The sequence below is a fragment of the Stegastes partitus genome, unplaced genomic scaffold (genome assembly GCF_000690725.1).
Source record: "Stegastes partitus isolate 25-593 unplaced genomic scaffold, Stegastes_partitus-1.0.2 Scaffold475, whole genome shotgun sequence".
In the NCBI taxonomy this organism is placed as follows: Eukaryota; Metazoa; Chordata; class Actinopteri; family Pomacentridae; genus Stegastes; species Stegastes partitus.
The window spans coordinates 161,485-175,138 of NW_007578206.1; the positions used below are offsets into that span (position 1 = coordinate 161,485).

At 41.0% G+C, this 13,654-nt stretch overlaps 1 protein-coding gene and 1 long non-coding RNA gene across 2 annotated transcripts in view; one reads left to right on the forward strand and one right to left on the reverse strand.

The window, feature by feature from the left end:
• The window catches only part of LOC103360959 (proline-rich transmembrane protein 1-like), a 68,664-nt gene that overhangs the window by 28,411 nt on the left and 26,599 nt on the right, over positions 1-13,654 (forward strand). The window lies entirely within an intron of this gene.
• On the reverse strand, positions 1,166-9,365 carry LOC103360960 (uncharacterized). The gene is made up of 3 exons (XR_520383.1): positions 8,828-9,365; positions 3,039-3,041; positions 1,166-1,178 (listed from the first exon to the last, which is right to left on the reverse strand). It is a non-coding gene; the product is annotated as an uncharacterized LOC103360960 (long non-coding RNA).

Here is a 13,654-nt window from a genome sequence, read left to right on the forward strand (position 1 = left end):
GGAGGAGGCCTCGGGGAAGACCCAGGACACGTTGGAGAGACTATGTCTCTCGACTGGCCTGGGAATGCCTGGGGGTCCCCCCGGAGGAGCTGGAGGAGGTGTGTGCGGATCGGGAAGCCTGGGCAGCTCTGCTCAGGCTGCTGCCTCCGCGACCCGACCCCGGATAAGCGGGAGAAGATGGATGGATGGATCTGATTACTTATTTGTCAGAACTTGTTGAGAAATGTTTTGATTTCATGTCCACGCTACTCCTCCAAATTGTCTGAATCCACTTAGTTTCTCTTTGACAAACCTGCTTTGTTTCATCCAACAATGAGTCTGAATCGTACTTCCTGGCCTGCAGGGTTTTCCTCCACAGTACGGCGGTCCAGCATATGGACAACAGCCGTACCCGATGGCCCAGCAGTACCCACCTCAGCCCGGCACCGTCACTGTCCAGCCCACGGTGTTTGTGTCTGCGGGCCCTCTGGCCAACCCTGTCAACGACTACCTGGGCTACTCCATCTTCACCCTGCTGTGCTGCTTCTGGCCGCTCGGGGTTGCCGCCCTCGTCTACTCCATCTCAGTGAGTTTCTTTAGGTTCTTTGTCAACTCTGGTGCGCTGACACCGATACACGTTGCAAAGTTTCTACCAGAACCAGATCCATGTCAACTGAACAGGGTTGCAGCCTGCATCATACCTCTGTGTTGTTTTACATTGTTGTTGTTGTTTTTAAGGCAACAACATTAGAGGCCTTTTTTGATTGCAGTGATGTAATTTTGAGATTTTGGGATGTTTTGCTTCCATAATGGGCCTTCTTTCAGACCAATGGAACATCCAACATTCAAAATGCACGTTTAGGTGTTTATTTTGCTATATTGTTGATTTAAATTATAAAACATATCCTAAATGGCTGTTTTCTCACACAAAAATATTCTCATTGCCTGCTAGAAATCTCCACCTCAGCAGAACCTACCCGCACCAAACTTTCTGATTTTATTCTTATATATATTTATCTATATAGTTTTTTCAAAGGGGGTATATCATTCATAGCCTGATTTCTAGAACATTTTATTCCTAAAAACACGGCAGATATGGATCTTTTCTTCCTGGTTATTGACAGTATTTTATGATTTACAGTATGTCATGATTCTAAATCAATCAATCAATCCTGTCTGGAAAACCCTTTGACATTAAACTGTCAACAAAATAAAAGAAAAACTCTGATGCTGGCTTCATCCAGTATCACATTTCTGTCCTGGAAATCATTGAAAATTGCAGCATTTTAGATGAATATTACTTCATTTCCGTCGTAATCATAACCATAAAATTTCTGAAAACTTGAAATACAAAAACGAAAATGATTGTCTTTTTGAACATAATCAGCCGGGGAGGTTTTATAGTGATATTTATTAGTTTAAAATTCTACCCTATTGCCTTCATCATAATAGAGAGAGAGAGATTATATTAAAAACAGCATAAATAGCTTTAATAAATGCCCTGACCAAAAAACTGGAATAATCCAAAAGAGGACAGTGGCTCGCTTTTCAAAATAAAAGCCATAAAGTGACGTTGCTGCCACAGAGTGAATTACTGCAGATAACAAAAGATCATTTCAGTAGGACAGATACTGCAGTGGTAGTACAGTGGACTCATGACTGACCTCTTTTCAGCTAAATCTCTGTCACAGTAGCAACAATACAAATCGTAGCTGCAGAAAAGATAATGGGGGAAACAGAAAAACCCCCCATTGTACACATGAAGAGGCAGGATTTAGTCAAGGCAACATATTGACCATTTCTTACTTTGACGTCAGCGCTGAGCTCTGCTTGGAAGAAATTGGTGTTAATTTTCAACCCTCATAAATAATCGAGTTCCAGGTTTGGATGAGGAAGTAAATTAAAATGCTCTGAAGCGAGGAAGCCGGGAAGAGAAGAGGAAGAGGAAGGATCATGTCTGCCAACAAACGGAGCCTCGATTTTGTGTTGTTCAGAAAACTCAGATCAGCGATAGAGATTTAACTGAGCTGAAAAGATCATGGCAGCAAACTTGAAACATCCATCTGTCCATCCATTATCTATACACCACTTAATCCTCAATAGGGTCGCAGGGGGCTGGAGTCTATCCCAGCTGACTTAGGGTGAAGGCAGGGGACACCCTGGACAGGTCGCCAGTCTATCACAGGGCTACACTTAGAGACAGACAACCAAGCACACTCACATTCACGGACAATTTAGAATCACCAATTAACCTCAACATGTTTTTGGACTGTGTGAGAGGAAACTCCACGTAGAAAGATATCTGTTGTGACCACCATTTCCCTCACGCAGTGCAACACATCTCCTTCGCATAGAGTTGATCAGGTTGGTGATTGTGGCCTGTGGAATGTTGGTCCACTCCTCTTGAGCTGGATATTGGCAGGAACTGAAACACGCTGTCGTTCACGCCAATCCAGAGCATCCCAAACATGCTCAATGGGTGACTGTCCAGTGAATATGTTGGCCTTGCAAGAACTGGGATGTTTTCAGCTTCCAGGAATTGTGTACAGATCCTTGCAACATGGTGCCGTGCATTATCACGCTGCAACATGAGATGATGGTCGTGGCTGAATGGCACAGCAATGGACCTCAGGATCTGGTTACGGTATCTCTGTACATTCAAAATGCCGTCAATAAAATGCACCCGTGTTCATTGTCCATAACATATGCCTGCTCATACCATAACCCCACCACCATGGGCCACTCTATTCACAACATTGACATCAGCAAACCGCTCATCCACACAACGCCATACATGCTGTCTGCCCTGCCCTGTGTAATGTAACATCTGCGGCATTGTGCTGTGTGATACAACTGATACACTGATAAACCATTTTACAGTGGCCTTTTATTGTGGCTAGTCTAAGACTAACCTGCAGAGGCTGCAGGGTGACTGGAAGAGCTGATCTGCTTGGCACTGAGTAAAACTTTGGGTTATGAGGATATAAGCCTGCCATTGTCTGCTTAGTTCAGTCAACTTTATGTTTTTCAAAATTACCCTGGCTACAGGAAACAACTACAACCTTCAAGCAGCAACCTACACACTGAAAATGGTAAAATGAGGACTACAGGATTAGCTTCTCCTCAGATCTCTACATGAGCATGGCAGGAACCTTAATACAAATCTGGACAGCATAGCTTTGTTTTTAATCATTAACAGGAATGGCAAATTATAATGAATGTCATAAAAACAACTTCTGTTTAATCGATAACAGGACTACGTGAGTCTTACATTTAGCTCATCTTTCTATCAAATCTGATGTTACTACAGTTGTGGGAGCAGAACATTTCGTGAAGGCATCTCTGATTCCATCTCGCAGGTGTGATGCAGGTGTTAACATGTTTTCTGGCCATCAGTCAGTCGGAGTTGTTTCAACACATTTTTACTCTGGAAGCGTCGCATGCTACTGACACTGACTTGACCAACATGCTGATCATTTCCATGATGTTCTGGGAAGTAATAAAGCTTTGCAAGAAGCACATACTGGTTGCTTATCAGTGGTTTTTATGAGTCCAGTAAGCTCCTCCAGAACTCAAGTACAGGCAGGCCTCACCTGCTGAGCACCGACTGGCGAATTACGTCTGTCTCTTTCATTAGTAGAGAAGATCATTACTACCTACTTAAGTGGAGCAATGGGTGCAAGTAAAAATGATGAAGGACCCAGACAGGATCCCTGTGGAACTCCGCAGGTGAGTGGGACTATTTAGAAAGATACCCCACCAATTTCTACTGAGAAGGATCTATTTGAGAAGTAAGAAACAAACCATCCATTGTAGAGCCACGTCACTGATACAAGACTGAGGAGAATCAAAAGAGAGTAAAGACCTAGATTTGAGGACAGCCGTCGGGGATTAGTGACTCTAAAGAGGGCGGTCTCGGTGTAATGACGACATTTTTTTAGAAATCTTTAAAGTCTTCATCTTAAAAACAAAATTACTAAAAACACTAGGGTCAAGGGGGGACAGTGGCATGTTTAAAATGTTAAGGATAAGGAGTTATTTATGATAACTAAAACACTTAGACTTACTGTCTCAATATTTTGCTTTAAAAAAAACATGGAACATCTACTAGTTGAAATTCCATTAAAATAAAAAACAGAAAATAAACCTTGAAATACTTGAAATGCCTTTAAACCTAAGGGGCGAACCAAATCCTGAGTGGTCAGGGCACATATCACATGTTTAAAAATGCCCTCAGCAGCCGAGTCCCCGATTCAAGTCCCAGCCGGCCAGATCATTGCTGCATGTCGGTCCCCGGCTCGCATTTCCCACATTTCATGTCTGTCTGAAACTAAAACGGTCCAAAAAAGGGGGAAAAGTCTTTAGATGTAAGAGGCAGTGTTTGATTGTGAGATGACTGTGTGTTAATTATGCACAGCCATGAAGACAGTTTTTTTTTAACACGCAAGCCAGACAGCTGCTGGTAATCATGACCTGCTTAACAGCCGCAAACATGGCCTCTCACAACATCTGCAAAACACACAAACACACATCCAGTCATTCGCACGCGCTCAGACTTATTTAGATACACAAAGAGACGTAATAGAGGTGTGAGTTGGAGTTTTATTTGATAAGGAAAGCACTTTGAGCTGCATTTTCTCTACCAAAGATGCTGTAAGACGGTTCTCTCAAAATGTGGCAGCTCTTTTCGTTCACACTCAGATTAAACAGGATAATGGTTTATGATATTTCCAGTTTAGTATCCATCTTTTTCATTTCTTTTTTTAATCAAACCATCTCTGTATGTCCCTTTATGGATAATCTTCTCAATACTGTGGTGCACTTTAACTGTCATACATGCTTGAGCTCATCTGAAAACTTCACACTGCAGAGCTTTTTGAAAAGTGTCAACAAAGACGGGATTTTAACTGAATCCACCCGCTTTGTTTGTATTATGAAAAAAAGAAAGATGTGTCTTGACATGTTGTATCCTGAAAGAAAAATTTGCTTTGTAAGTCTCACACATTACAGTCTAACCAGAGTACAGTATTTTTTACTTTCAGTTCCTATTCAGGGTTTGCAAATGCCGGAACTGTGCATATCAAAGTGGCCAATTTGGTAGTTTGGTTTCAGGAAGGTAAACTCTTTCTGCACCTTTGACTCCACTACATATGATAAAGGCATTCCTACTGATTTACAGTGATGTACTGCCATGATTATGTCTGTGAAAGATGACTGTCTTACATGTGTGTTTTTAGAAATCTCCATTCAACAACATTGCGCTGTTATAGAGGTGACTTTACAAACTTAAACACATAGACTGTATAGGCTGAAGTAACTCAGTCATGCTCTTCCACTGAGCCAAGCGTACAGTTTTCCTCTTATGTAAGGTGTTTATTTTTTATGTGCCAACAATCCCACTGAGACAAATCAACATTTTAGTGGGAGTTTGAATGGGGTTTGTTCTTTCAACACTGTGTGTTTTCCCCAGAAATCTTTACAGCAACCAGAGACATTCTACTTTAAGTATCAGTCATATATACAGTGCTGAGAAAAAAGTATTCGCCCCCTTCTCAAATTCTTATTTAAAAAAACCAAAACTGCATTTTGTGTTTACTTTGGTTTTCTTTGTCTAATGTTTAAATTTGTTTGATGATCTTAAACATTTAAGTGGAGGAAATATTTTTTATAAAAATTGATTTCGAGAAGGGGACAAACACTTTTTCACAGCACTCTATCTTTGCATCAACAGTCCATGACTTCATCTTTGTGAAAGGTGTCACTCAAACTGACAGACCAGCAGAGAGCTTATAGCTCATGGACCAAAAACAGAGTTAAAAGAGAGACAATATTGGACTTACGAATTTTTTCATTTAGTACACTTAAGATTGCTCTGAGGTTTCTGGTAGACTAGGATTTTCTTCCAAACTTGAAGAGAAAATTTCTTGATGTTAATGTATAAAACATCTTAGTATTCATATTTCCATTCATATGGCTCTGACAGCAGCTAAATGTTTTTCCTAAAATTAAGTAAATGCCATTTTTGAAGCGATGCTGACAAAAACCACGGGTGTGTTAAGATTTGTTTGTCCAACTGTCTGTTAAACTATTAACTGATTAAAATTATTAACAGATTGCATTCTAATCTTGTATAAAAACAACAACATGCATATCACCATCTTAAATAAGAAATTGTCAGTTTAGGGAGAGCAGAAAGAGGAATTGGTGTCAACAATGTCTTCATGTAAGATCGAATTCCTCTAAAAATGTTAAGTCCTAAAATCATTGTGAAATGTTATACCACACAATATATTTAAAATTTAGGCAGCTTAAAGTTTATAAAGAGTTCCATCAGCAGACTTTGCTATTTGGGAAACTGCATTTTGCTCCAAACAATTCATCAAATAAAGATACAGGACTGTGGAACAACAGTAACATTACTGTCAACCATAAGAGTATACAGTATATACAGAGAGCTGGATTAAATGAGGAATGAAGTCATCTCTACAGCCATGACTAGTTTCTAAGAGGCTTATCTGTTCTACTCAAATATGAAAAAATGTTTCTGTAATAGAAGCTGCTATTACAAATGGTATAACTGAGTTAATGATGTGTTATGTAGGCTTTGAAAAACTACTAATGTTTGAGTGCTTTGTTAAAGATAAGATAAGATAAGATATGCCTTTATTTATCTCACAGTGGGGACATTGACATTGTTGTCAGCAGCAGTACACACAGATACACACACACTAGACAGAAAAATGTACATATAAGAAATACTGCAAACACAAGTATAAAAGTACACATATAAAAGGAGAATAGTGCAAACATAGAATATAAGAACGGGGATATATAGAAAAGACATACATGCATACATACATACATACATACATACATACATACATGCATATTGCACATTGTGGGTCTACTGAGAGCATAGCTGGTTGTAGAGTCTCACAGCAGAGGGGAGGAAGGACCTGTGGTACCTCTCTTTGGAGCAGCGTGGATGAAGAAGCCTGGCACTGATGGAACTTTCCAGGGCTTTTACAGTCCAATGGTATGGTAAGAGTGGGAGGTATTGTCCATGATTGATGACAGCTTTGTCATCATCCTCCTGTCACCTACCACCTCCACAGGATCGAGACTGCAGCCCAGGACGGAGCCGGGCTTCTTCATCAACTTGTTGAGACTCTTCCTCTCAGCTGCTGTGATGCTGCTGCTCCAGCAGACCACACCATAAAAAATGGCTGACGCCACCACCGAGTCATAAAAAGTCCTTAGGAGGCCTTCTGCACACCGAAGGACCTCAGTGTGCGCAGCAGGTGAAGTCTGCTCTGGTCTTTTTTGTGCAGAATCCGAGTATTTACAGTCCAGTTCAGGTTGTTGTTCAGGTGAACACCCAGGTACTTGTAAGAGTCCACTATCTCAATGTCCAGTCCCTGGATGTTCACCGGAGAGGGAGGGGTGATTTTGTGCCAGCGAAAGTCAACCACCAGCTCCTTGGTTTTTCCGGCATTAATCTGGAGGCAGTTTTGCTGACACCAGGCCACAAAGTTCTGGTTTAGTTCTCGGTACTCCTTCTCGTCTCCGTTGTTGATGAGACTGACGATGGCAGAGTCATCCAAGAACTTTTGCAGGTGGCAGTTTGATGTGAAGTGGGTGAAGTCGGTTATGTAAATGGTGAACAGTAGAGGAGCCAGAACAGTTCCTTGAGGTGCCCCCATGCTGCAGACCACCATCTCAGATATACAGCCTTTCGTCCTCACAAACTGTGGCCTGTTGGTGAGGAAGTCCAGGAGCTATGACGTCAGCTGGTGGCACACTCCTATGTACTCCAGTTCTGGCTTGATGGTGTTGAAAGCGCTGGAGAAGTCATAGAACATGATTCTCACAGTGCTTCCAGGCCTCTGGAAGCTGGAAGGATAAAATGAACAGACTTGAAATGTTAAAACAAACCTTTACAGAAAGATTTAAAGATTTTAATGTTGAAGAAAACCTAATATACACTTAAGGTTATGTCCCTTCTAAGTTTTTGTTTCCAGCAAGATCAGGAAAGTTAATTTTAAAACTGTATATAAAATGCATGTATGTGAATTTTATTTATTTATTTTTTTAAATTCATTGAACTAGATATTAATTTAAGCAGTCATACTTTTGTCTCTGCTTCTCTTCGCCTGCTTATTGGAAGGACATAGATATGTTTATTCTTTCACAATTATGCCTAAAACACTTAAGGCACTAAATTTTAGTGAAATAAAGACTTGAGCTGCGTGACAAACACTTTATAATGTGTAATGTAATTGTCAAGCTTGACACAAGATTCTATAAGTCCTTCCCAAACATTAATACTTTTCTGGTTGAATTAGTTTTGTACACACTACAACACATACACTTTCATATTTAAAGAAATAATTTTGAAATATTGGCTATTCACTAAATGTATCTTATTTACCAGCATTATGTTACACATGTATTAATTTTATGTTTTTTTAATGCAATTCTATTTCTTAACTTTCTTGTGTCTTTTTTAATTGATATCTAATTACTTTTTTTTACATTGAAATCTTGGAGTGCACAACTGTGTCCATCTTCTGCTCACCTGATGAATGTCTGTATGCGAATAGTATTTAAATAAAATATTAAAGTGAAGTAACAATGATCAGAATATATTTTGGAGCAGAGAAGGACTTTCAATTATTTCATTGTAATTATTTTTACCTTCAGACCCGGACGGCGAACCAAACCGGCGACCAGGTGACAGCCGAGCGGAACAGCAGGACGGCGAGGACACTGAACCATGTGGCTGTGGGGCTCGGTATCGCGTTCTTCATCATCTGCCTTTGCATTGTGATGTATGCATTGTGATGACGTTTTCCAAATCTGATGCTTTTAAATGTCAGCCTTAGCAGTCTTAGTGATGCTCTACCATGCATGCAGTCTTCAAATGTTATACAAAGAGAGCTTCATATCACCATAAAGTACCTTTTGGTGTCCTCATCAGAATCATTGTTATCATTAAAATAATACAGAATAATGAAAAATGTAGGTGTTATTACACATTCCCATACATTGACACACACATCAGCTCAAAGACAAATTTCTTCAAGTGTCTTTCACTAATTTTATACCATTTTCTTTGGTTGAGTGTATCTGCTGTTGCCATGTCCCACACTCTGGTCTGATAACTTCATGTAATAAGACATTAAATGACACAAAATGAATATACGTTTTAAATGTTCTTGTCAACCTTACCAAATTCTTGGGTAAAAGAAGACACATTGATTTTTTTTTCTCGCTCTATAATTATATTCACCATTTTGTACATGTCCCTCAAACTAAAAATAAAATAAATGTGTAAATATAAAGAGGAATAAATAAACAAATTTTAAAAAACTAAAATATCGAAATTTAAAGGTACATTTTGTCTTTGCTTTTCCCATTTCCCTGTTTCTTCCTGTTGTTTTTTCCATTTTGTATTTGCTTTTTCCTTTTGCTTTTCCTCTCTGTCTTTGTCTTTTCCTTTTGGGCTTTCTGTCCAGGTGAGTAGTCAATACCTGATCACAGGATTCCTGCTTAGCGCTATAGCTCCTAGTGCAGTTGAAGGGAAGTGACATCACTTTGGCGCTGAGAGGAAGTACACACGGCGCAATTTGTAAATGCACGAACCCTTCTCTCTGTTTGAACTCTGTGGCGTGATATGCAGAAGTCAGTATCTAAGTTGCTCAGAGAAGCCGCTGACAGGCTGGATGAGCAATCACATCCAACCACCGCGTCGCCAAGGCAGTCAGATTCAACGCTGTTGCCCAGAGACCCCGTTGATGGTAGTTCAGTAAAGTTGGAAAGACATTCAAAGACTTGAATTTCTGGCATCAATAGCTTCAAAGCAAATTGTCCTTTTTAACCCTTAGAGGTCTTGGCCTGTTTTGGCCGTTTTTGCATTCTTTTAGTTTTGTCTTTATGTACCACACAGAAACATGTTCACCATGTCCATGTTTGGTATCTCTTTTGTCAGCCCAACATCATCTATATGATCTAACTATTATTTTTTCACTTTAACCAACTATATTAACATTTTGGCCTCACAAACACACAAAAAACGAACAAAATCTGATTTGAAGAAATGTATTATTTATTACAATAAAACCACAAACATGCTTCAGAAAATATTTTGAAAGTTGAAAACGTCACCATGGGTTGCAGATATGAAATTTGAAAAGGTACATTTGATGTAAAATCAACTAAATACAAATATTTGCAACTATATACAAAGAAGCTTTCTTGTAGCTTTCTTTCTGTTTTTATCGATGTCACTCCAGAAAATAGTTTCTGTTCAGAATGAGGCAGACAGCCACATTACAGGACCTGCACTTCCAGAGACTGACTTTCACTTTCGTTTTGTCCGTCACAAAAAATGACGGAGAAACGGAGAAATGCGACGTCTGCAGTCTATATTTCATATACTTATATTTTACACACGTTTTTTGGGGGTTTTTTTCCCCACGCAAGTTCATAACATCATATCTCTGGTTTTATATGTTCTATCGACATGAAACAAAGGCTGGGAGAGAGTTTGAAGTCTGTGCTTTCGAGAGAAGTTTGGCGGCATCGTCGTACATGCGCTAGTTTTTCTGTCGTGACGTCTCGAAAATGTCATATAATTATATCCCGCCGGCGTTTGAAACAAATGGCACCTCTTTCCAAAAGTTGTAATGCAGACCACAACCTACAACCGGCCAAATTTGTTGTTGTTGTTGTTGTTGTTGTTTGTTCCAAAATGAGACGTCCTCCGTTCTTTATATATTACATTGATCTTTACGTGCAGACGGCAGCTCAGGGACCGTCAACAAATTACCAGAGCAACAGGAAATGCTTTAGAAAAAAAAAAAAATCTTATTATTTATTCTTTGTAGACACCAAACTCACATCACACATCAATGAGCTTCCTCTGGTTGTACTACAATGCTTAGATTTAAATAACGTAATTTTTATGAATACATTTACAAACCTCCATTGTTTTTATGGCCTATTAGTGAAAAGATGTACAGTCACTTTTGTGATTTTATGCAATGTTGCTGCATTTTTTTTTTTGTAATGAGGTTTCCAAATGATATAAAATATGTGATCTGATCAAATTCAAACAACTATAATCCTGCTTGTTCTCTGGCAGAGGTAGCTGCTCTCACCTGTTCTTCATCTGATCTCAGTCCACTGCTGCTGAGTTTGCATCCAATGCATTTTTTTTCATTTGTCTTTATAACACACTTGGTCTTGTTAAGTTTCTGGCTGTATTTCTTGGCCTTTAACCTGCATCATTTGTTGTAAATGTCCTGCAGGTTCGGGAGGGTGGTTCTAATGGTGCGCTCAGCCGAGCAGACCACCCTCTTCAGGGCCAAGAAGTCCAATTGGGTGCTACTGCCCATCCAGGTGGTGATACTCCCAGCCAAAACACTCTCAATGGTGCAGGTGTAGAAGTTCCTGAGCACCTTGAGAGGGAGCTTGACTAGTACTTGAAGCTCTCCACTCGCTCCACCTCTGTCCCGCTGATCCTGAGTGGGTGGTATGCCCTCTGCTGCTTCTTGTTATAGTCCACAATTAGCTCTTTCGTCTTGCTGACATTCAGGAGGGGGCAGTTGTCTCTGCACCAGTCCTCCAGGTGGGTGATCTCCATTAAATAGTCCTCGTTGTTGTTGGAGATCAGACCCACTACTGCTGTGTTGTCAGCAAACTTAATGATGGTGTTAGAGTCTGATGTGTCATTCGTGTACAGTGAGTCTGAGGTCCTGCAGCTTAGTGACCAGTCTGGAGGGGATTATGGTGTTGAACGCTAAACTGAAGTCCACGAACAGTATTCGCACATAATTCCCCTTCCTAGTGTCCAGATAGGCCAGGGATGTGTGTAGCAGGTGATTTATGGTGTCGTAAACTGTGAACTGTAACTGTAAGGGGTCCAAGGAGGCAGGTAGGGAGGAGGTGATGAAATTTCTGACCAATCTTTCGCTGTCTTCCTATGGAGGTGTTAAATATAAAACACAACTTTGAGCTCTCAGTATCAAGTTTTGTATGCCAGAAACCCTGATTAGCATCTAGTACAGCATTTGGCATACGGGACACTACTTCCTCAACAGTGAACAATGGATGGTGCTCCCATTTGATAGCCTGATTTAAGTCCTTTGGGTCCATGCAGACACAGATTTTCTTAGGCGTGACCACAGTTACCATGCTAATGACCCACTCAGTCGGCTCAGTCTGCCTGGCTATCGCTCCCAATTTTTCCATGTGCTGTGGTTCCTCAACTACTAAGTGCTACTGCTACCCTTCTGGTTGCATGTACAATAGGGTGTAACAGTGTGGTCAATCTGTACATGGTGCTGAGCGGGTAAACATCCTGGTCCATCAAAGGGATCATCATAGTCTTTCAGAATGTCATTTTCCTGTCCAACATCATGCATTCTCTTCACTAAGCCTAACTTCACACGAGTGGCTCCTCCCAGTATTGCTGGAATGATCTTTCTGTGTGATTTCAAACTCAATTTTGTGTTTTTGTCCTTTGTACTCACATTATTGATTTATTTCCCACTGGTGCCATCTTTTGGCCAAAGTATGCAACCAGTTTGCTTTTAGTTGCTCCAAGTCTGCCTCTAACATTGAGTGCTTGTTGTTTTGAATGACATTGCATTACAGTCTGCACCTGTCTGACCTATTGCAGGACATTTATTTGTTCCGTGTTTAAAGCCACATCTACTGCAACTTGAGTCTTTTTGATCATGCTTTGGTGCATTGGCTTTAGGTGTGTCGTCCTTTTGCTTAACAGTTCTTATTCTGTTCACTTCTACTCCCTCTGTCAGTGCTTTAACCTGACTGGATGTAATCTGACTTGCACAGCAAATGTCAAATTGCTTTTCCAGAGTTAAATCTGCTTCTCTGAGGAGTCTGCCTCTCACTTGGTCATTAGTTATGCCACAAACTATTCTGTCACATACCAATGAGTTGTGCAACTGTCCAAATTCACAGTCTTTGGCTTTATTTTTTAAATCAGTAACATATGCATCAGTGGATTCCAACTGTTGCAAGCTGGCTGGCTGGCAGCAGTGGACAAGTCAGTACTGCCAGGCAAGTGTAAAGCTTGGATCTACCAGCACGGCATCTTGCCCTGACTGCTTTGGCCACTGCTGGTCTATGACGTGCCAATCACCACCGTTGAGTACTTTGAGAGGAAAGTCAGCAGTTTCCTGCATAAGTGGCTAGGCCTACCACGAAGCTTAAGTAGCATCGCCTAGTATGGAACAAAGAACAAACTGAAACTCCCCCTCAGTAGCCTGACATAGGAGTTCATGGTCAACCGTGCAAGAGAGATGCTACTGTACAGAGACTCCACAGATGCCAAGGTCTCCTCAGCAGGCACAGAAGTCAGAACCGGCAGGAAGTGGAAGGCACAGCAAGCAGTCGACCAGGCTGAGTCACGACTGCAACATAACAACTTGGTGGGCACAGTGGCATCTGGACGGGCAGGCCTCGGGAGCAATTCAAGACCTCGCTTCAACAAGGCCCGGGGAAAGGAAAGGCGCCAGCTGATCCAAGAGGAGGTCCAAGCAGGGGTGGAGGAAGCCCACTGCATTAGGACAGTGGGGATGTGGCAGCAGGGGGCATGGACCAGACGGGAGCAGGCAGCAGAACGGAGGATATCGTGGACAGAACT